At 36.1% G+C, this 7,386-nt stretch overlaps 1 non-coding gene across 1 annotated transcript; it reads right to left on the bottom strand.

The window, feature by feature from the left end:
• Window positions 1-5,899: 5,899 nt before the first annotated feature.
• LOC136380280 (U1 spliceosomal RNA) lies at window positions 5,900-6,058 on the bottom strand. The gene has a single exon (XR_010746945.1). It is a non-coding gene; the product is annotated as a U1 spliceosomal RNA (small nuclear RNA).
• Between the last annotated feature and the right edge of the window lie 1,328 nt (window positions 6,059-7,386).

Consider the following 7,386-nt stretch of genomic DNA (forward strand, 5'->3'; position numbering starts at 1 on the left):
CATTTTAAACTACTTACTATTAAAGGAAAAACTATGCAATGTTTATCTTGAATTATGCAAATCTCTAGTTTGAGAAGCCCAGTTTCAGACACTTAAGTGAAAATACTAGAAAATAAATATTTACACATTAGAAAGCAGGTCATAATAAACTCACTTTGCTAGTTTTCCTGAATTGCCAAGAGTATTACTTGAAAGGTCAATTGATGTTCTTGAAGTTTCTAACAAAGTTTAAAATAATTTAGCAGTTCAGATTAACATTTAATAAAAGCTTGCTTGAACTTACATTTTCAGTTTTATTACTTCAGGGTGTCAGTAAGTCCAGACATTTACTCTTCTTACTTTAAATAGTATCCTTAACATAGGAAATAAATTCCCTAAAGAATAAGTTGAATTCTAGTCTTGTAAGATGTTTCTCCCACACACACACAAAAAAGGACTCTATGGTCAAATAAGTTCATAAACTAAGCATATCACATATTTTTTGTTGATCAAAATACATACTGTAATACTGCACACTCTGTGAAGTCCTGTAGGAACCCAAGCAATCATCAGTTCTAACTTAAAAAAAATAGTTATAAACACCTACTTTCATTCCCTTTGCAAAAATATAATTTTACAATCCATCTTAGCATATGCCTTTCCAAACTGAAGAAAATGTGTTTTCACTTGGCTATGTCTTCACTCCTCTGTTAACTGTAGATGAGATTGGGTGCATTCAGGGTGCTATGGCTGTAGACTTGTGTTAAGTTTTAGGAGTGCTAAATCTCATTACCTCAATCATGTGTATTTTGTGTTTTGGCAACAAGATTTGCATAGAGGCATTTCGGTTTGGTTTTTTTTATAATTTTTTTTTTTTTTTAAGAGAGGCAAGGAGAGACAGGAATATCAAGCTGTTCCTGTGTGTGCCCTGACAGGGGAATCAAACTGGCAACCTCCATGCTCCGGGATGATGCTCCAACCAACTGATCTATCTGGCCAGGGCTTAATTTTTATTAATTTTTTAGACAGATGGGGAGGTAGGGGGAGGGAAGCATTCATTTATTGTTACACTCAGTCATGCATTCCTGGATTGCTTTCCATGTGTTCCCTGACTGGTCGACTGAACCTACAAACATGTTGATTTGGTGTGATGCTTTTAACCAACTGAGCTAAACAGCCAGGGCCAATAACTTTTCTAGTGATGCTAATTCAATTTTTTTTTAATTATAGAAACACACTGGGTTTCTACTACTGACCTGCAATCATTTTCAAGGTCCAACTGTTTTAGGAATGGAGGTTTAGAACTCATCATACTTAACAATGTTTTAGGTTTAAATTTTCTTTCTATGAATTACCTTAAGTAGATCACTTTGGTATCCACCAGCTCCTTTTCTGTTCACACACAAATACTGTTGAAGCCTTCCTGAACTTTCTATCTGTCAGTTTGGGAATCCCATCCACTCTTTAGCACAGCCTGTCCAGAGATTCACGTTTGCTCCCATGCAGGCATTAAATCCAGCAGCCACGCCTTCTATATCCCTTTCCCAAAGTACACCTCTTCATCTTTCACCCTTATTTCCAGTCTCTCATCCTGCTCCTCTTTAAGATAAAAATAGTAAAATAGCAAATAACATTTAGTTAACCTATTACACTTTACAGAGCTCTTTAAAGCACATTATATCGTTATGATTCTGACACTGACTCATGAAATAGCTGCAGGGAAGGAGAGTGGGAGAGTGCCGAGCCAGTTGGAGAAATTGCATGGGAAAGGAATAGAAACCCACAGAGAAAATGCAAATAAAACAAACTGGAATATGAAATGGAAACCTGAGGGAAATGAAGTGGAAGATGGCAGAGGGCAATGATACATTTCAAAACAAATAGACTATACGAGAGTATATGAAGAAAAAATCACAGTGGAAGTGAACGGGATGGAAAGAAGCCTAAGGGAGTTGGTGGTTAATCCTCAAATTTAGCAAAGAACAAAAGAGCGCAATGCAACCTAGCAGGCTGGGAAATGCTGAAGGAAGAAAGTACATTGTAACATGGGAACTCTTAATTTTATAACTCAGCAATGGTTTTATTCATTTCATATGTATTCTGGCTAATAAAAATAATTCAACATGAACTGGGGATAAATAAATAGTTGAAAAATATTTTGGGGGGGAATTATTGAGCCTATAGGTTTTTTATGAAGCTATGTTATTTGGTATGTATGTGTATTGTCAAGGAAGGGACATTCAACTTGATGTGAACCTAGGAGACTCGTGTTTAAAAGTGATGCTTTTAGAGGGCAATGGTAATGATGTATATTATGTTGTTTGAGTACCTGATGTGTAATATAAATTCAGTAAATATTCAATATTGGAGAAAATGATGATAAAGACTTTGCTTCTCCATGTAATGTGTTCTATAACCAAGCCAATCTGCCTTGTGTTTGTGTTCCAAGGATTTATAACACACTTAGAATTCCTTACAAAATGAAAGATGCCATAATATGAGGAATAATGGAAAACAAAAGTGTGAGTTGCATGAAAACCAATATCTGGAAACTGCCTAAGGGGGGATAGGAGTGGCACATTTCTAGAGGGCAGAGAAAGGAGGCAACCAGGTGGGGCACAGTATTTGGAGAACATGGTGAGTAGAGAAACGACAATTCAAATAATAATAAATAGGCCAGCACAAGCTATTTCCATTGTGTCTACTTCCCTGCTCCGGGCACTCCATAGGGTCTTTTCCATCAGAGCTCTTTTCCTTCCTCATCTTATAATCCTGTAATTACATAGCATTTGGGTAGGTGTTATTATTCCCATCTTACAGATAAGAAATTTTAGGTTCAGAGAAGTTAAGTTCCCTAATAATTGCACAGTAGACTCATATATGCTTCAGTTTATGGGGTTAAAATCCCTTCCCCTATTCCATTTAACCCACATCATGCAATCTCAGTTTGAAGCTCTCTCATAGTTCTAGCAGGGTAAGAGCGGGGGTGGAGCTGAAGTACAGAAAAAAAAATTTATTGACAAAAATAAGAGAATCGCTGAAAGGACTATGAGTGCTATTTCATTAAAGGAATGGCATTAGCATATAGGTATCATTCCTTAGAGGCCCAGCTTTGAAATCAGACAAACCTTGTTCAATGTATGACATTGAGAAGCTACGCAACTTTCAAAATCTGTTTCCACATCCATAAAATGGGTATAATAATTATAATAACGAAGATAATTCCATACCTACAGAACTGAGATGGTTAAAGCAGCAACAAATATGGACTGCTCAACAGAATGCCTGTGTGACATCATGAATATTTAATAAATTCCAGTTTCCTTCTTTTTGTGCTTCATACTTCTACTGCTATTGTTACCATAGCTAGCTTACCTCTGCCACTTCCAAACCTTCCCCCACCCAATATGCTTATACTTTAGAGTTAGTCTAAGAAAAGAAGAACTATGGAACTGGAAGGTAAAAAGTTAGAATAAAATACTGATCCATTACAAATTCCAGAAGAGAATCTCTAAAAGTTGGAATGCTCAGGGCTTAGTCATGAATTTCTCTTTTCTGATTACCTAAGTCATTACATCTAGTCTCATAGTTTTAATATGTAAATTACTTCTCAATTTGAACATCCGGCTTATACCTTTCCCTTGGAATCCAATCTCTTTTATGCAATGTCTTATTTGATAACTCCACCTTGATCAGTGAAAGGCATTCTCAAATCTAACGTCTAAACTGAGCTTCTAGTCTTCTTCACACCTTCTCTTCCTCCTCCCCATCCAAGTTGATGGCAAATCCATCCTTTTGGAGGCTTAAGTCAAACATCTTGCTATCTTCATTGACTTCTTTCTTTCTTTCACACTCCACATTTATTCTGCCATGAGATCCTGTTAGGGTGACCTAGGGAGAAAGCCCCAACCCGATCACTTCTCATCACCGTTGCTAGCACACTGGTCTGGGCTGGCATCTTCTCTAGCCTGAAACAATGCAGTAGTCTTTGGACTGGGCTCCCTCTTTCTTTCTTGCCTTTTATTCTAGAGTCTTCTCATAGCAACCAGAGTAATTATTTAGACAATTAGGTCAGAGCTTGTCACTTTCTACTCAAAAGACTTCAATGATATAAAATATCATTGAGAAAAAAGGCCAAAGTTCTTACAAAGTACTCTAGAGGTCATTCAAATCCAGCCTGCTATTGCATCTCTGGCCTTGCCTTCCCTTACTCAGGTAGTGACCACCCCTGTCTCCTCCCAGATATTTATACATATCAGGGACACTCCTGCCTTAGTTCTTTTGAACTTGATATTTTAACTTCCAAGCATCTGGATGGTTTGTTTAGAGGTTTTTTCAAGTCTCTTAGTCAATTATCACTCTACCAAGGAGGGGTGTAAAATTTTATCTAGAGTATCTAAAATTATCCCACACCTATGCCTTCCCTTCTATATTATACCCTCATTACTCTTCTCTCTATCTCTCTCTCATATATATATGAGAGAGAGAGAGCCTATATATATAGAGAGAGAGAGAAGAGAGGCTATATATATATAGCCTCTCTTCTCTGAAATATAAGCTCTTTCAGGGCTTGTCTTTTCTTTGTTTCCATCACTGCTTTTCCTTTTGCATCCAGAACTGTGTGGCTGAACAATTAATTAGTAAAATAATTTGGGGTCCATAATCACTCTCTCCAATTCTCTCCATATTTAATATTAACTTTATTGTCTGTATATCTGTCCAAAAAAAAAGTTTGTTACATGCACATGAACATAGGCATAGATATATAGTAAATAATATCATCTTCATTCCTGGGGTTTGTTCAGTTGTCTGTTCCATATGTATTGTAATGAGAATAATTATTCTAAATGCACATAAATACTCAATAAAATGCCAATAATTGATTTTGATGAATCAGCTACAAACTTCCTGATTATATGATAAATGTACTCATTTTCTCTATAGAAAAATGAATAGGGTAAAAATCATAAACACATTCATCCATTAGTCACAATGAATAAACCTTCACATTTACTTTCATCTTTCTTCTATCTCCCCTCTTGTTCCATTTGCTTTTTTTTTGTTATGAAACTTGTATTTATAGCCAAGGCAGGGCTGAGTAAGATGCGTGATTATGGCTGATTTTATCACAGTTGTATTACTTAGCTGCAAGGTGAAGCGCTGTGGTAAAATGGATCATGAATCCCTGAAATTGACTATCCGTCACCTTTATAATCCTGATGGAAAGGCAGGTCAGATCAGGTCTGACAACTTCCCATGCAAATGAGAGCACCAAAGCAATGTTCCTGACTCTATTTGTCTGGAAAAGTAAGTACTGAAAAATATGATAATGATGAAAAGGAGGTCACACTGGAAATTGGGATCATTGTGTAACATTTTACCCAAATACACGGTCTGGAAAAAAAAAAAACTCCTGAGTAATACAAGTGTCAAAAATTCAGGTATATAAGACTCATATGTTTAAAATTTCCTCAGACATTATTAATTCCTGCATTTTAAATTCCAGCCCTAAAATAAAAAAACTTCTATGACATTTTTGACTTGAATATATCTTTGATGTTTCTAGCTTAACATCCCCAGACACATAATCAGGAGCTCAATAAATAGTTGTTAAATAAATGCATGACTGAATAAATCAATGAACAAATATTTAACAGTCATCTAGTTTTGCAATATCTTTATAGTGATGAGGGGCTCATCATGTCATAAGAGAACATTCCATTATTGAAGAGTGTTTAATTTTTGTATATTTTTTTCTTTATAATGAACTAATTTCTTCTTCATTGTAACCTCCATTAGGAATCAGCATGGCCAGGAGTCAATAGTTTTGACTTGATTATCTCCTCTGTACACAAGCTTTTTACATTTCTTAGTTTGGAATTGTCAAATTTTATTTATTTTATTTTATTTTATTTATTTTTTTAGCGCGAATGCAGTCCCCCACTACCACAAATTATGCAGTTGAGTTTCCCACATTTGGGGAAATCGCAGGGGTCAGCACATCCGGAGTGCAATGGATAAGCCTCGCCCTGGGAAAACCACCTTCGTGATCATGGTATCTCCCCTGCCAGGTAAGTATGGAATTGTCAAATTTTAAATTCTTTCTCTCTGTACTTCATAGTATGCATCCTTCAAAAGTCTGGCAGAAATACCACTAGGAAAACTCAGGTTTTGGAGAAGGCCTCTCTGGTTACCTAATATTTAAAACTTGGTATGTTCTTTCTTCAGTTGTATGCTACTACATTGTTCCTCCCATTTCAGCTGAGATTCTTGGGATGTACTATATTTCTACTTTAATAGTCTCTGGGAATTCAGTTCAGCATTGAGTGACAGGTATGCACTTTGGCACTGAACAGTCTCTCTCAAAGAACCCTAATTATTGCATCTATACTTCTGAGTTTTTCTGCATTTTTCTTGGAGCTTTGGCTGAGATGAACCCTCATAATGTAAGGTTTGTTAGTACTTATCTACTATTTTAAATCCAAGAAATTCCTCTGATGGGAATGCATGGGATTTTGAACCAATAAAAATGCTGTAGAGCTCAATCTCATCTCATTTCTGAAGTCCTACAAACTGGCCCCATTTGTTCATAGGTAAAAATACAAAACCCCACTTATGTGATTGGACCACCAATTACATAGAATATAATCTATTCAAATAATGATGCAATAATAAGCCCCATTGTCCCAAAGGTACCTCTCATTCTTTTATTCTCCCTGAGAAGATGATTTGGTTGTGTTGTATAGCTAGTGTGTGTGTGTGTGTGTGTGTGTGTGTGTGTATAGGATTAGCTGTTTTTGCAATTCATTTGTTCCTTGCTAATGAAACCTCTGCGTCGCTAACAAAGCAGAAAATAAAAAAAGGTAAATAGCACTCCCCAGAAACAATTTGTTCCTTGTTACATACACTCTTGTTAAACGCCATCTGAGGGACTTTCTGCATAGCAAGAGGAGGAAAAAAACTACAAACACAATTAGCTGAATCAAAAAGAAATAATTACAGTCACAATGCAGTCAAATGGATATTGAGACACAAATGCCTGTGGGCCAGGAGGGAAATGGAGCATTGCAGTCAGAAACAGTCACTGGAAAAATGATATATGAGGGCACATATACAGGCTGATTATCAGGAAAGCTTTTGTACTGATTTCATTAAAGGTTATATATAGGAAGACCTGTCACACCTGACCCTCACATCCAGCCACCAGAGGTGAGACCAACCCTGCATAACAATCTAGGAAGAAATAATGATTTTTAAAAGATCACGAAAACAATTTTACTGAACAACTACAATATGCAAGACAATGAGCTGAAACTCAATGAATATGTTTGGATAGTAATACACTGAAAAAGAAAATGAATCAGATAAAGTAATTATGGTAGGTATAAAAACACACATTGTATATAT

The sequence above is a fragment of the Saccopteryx leptura genome, chromosome 8 (assembly GCF_036850995.1).
Source record: "Saccopteryx leptura isolate mSacLep1 chromosome 8, mSacLep1_pri_phased_curated, whole genome shotgun sequence".
NCBI classification, from domain to species: Eukaryota; Metazoa; Chordata; class Mammalia; order Chiroptera; family Emballonuridae; genus Saccopteryx; species Saccopteryx leptura.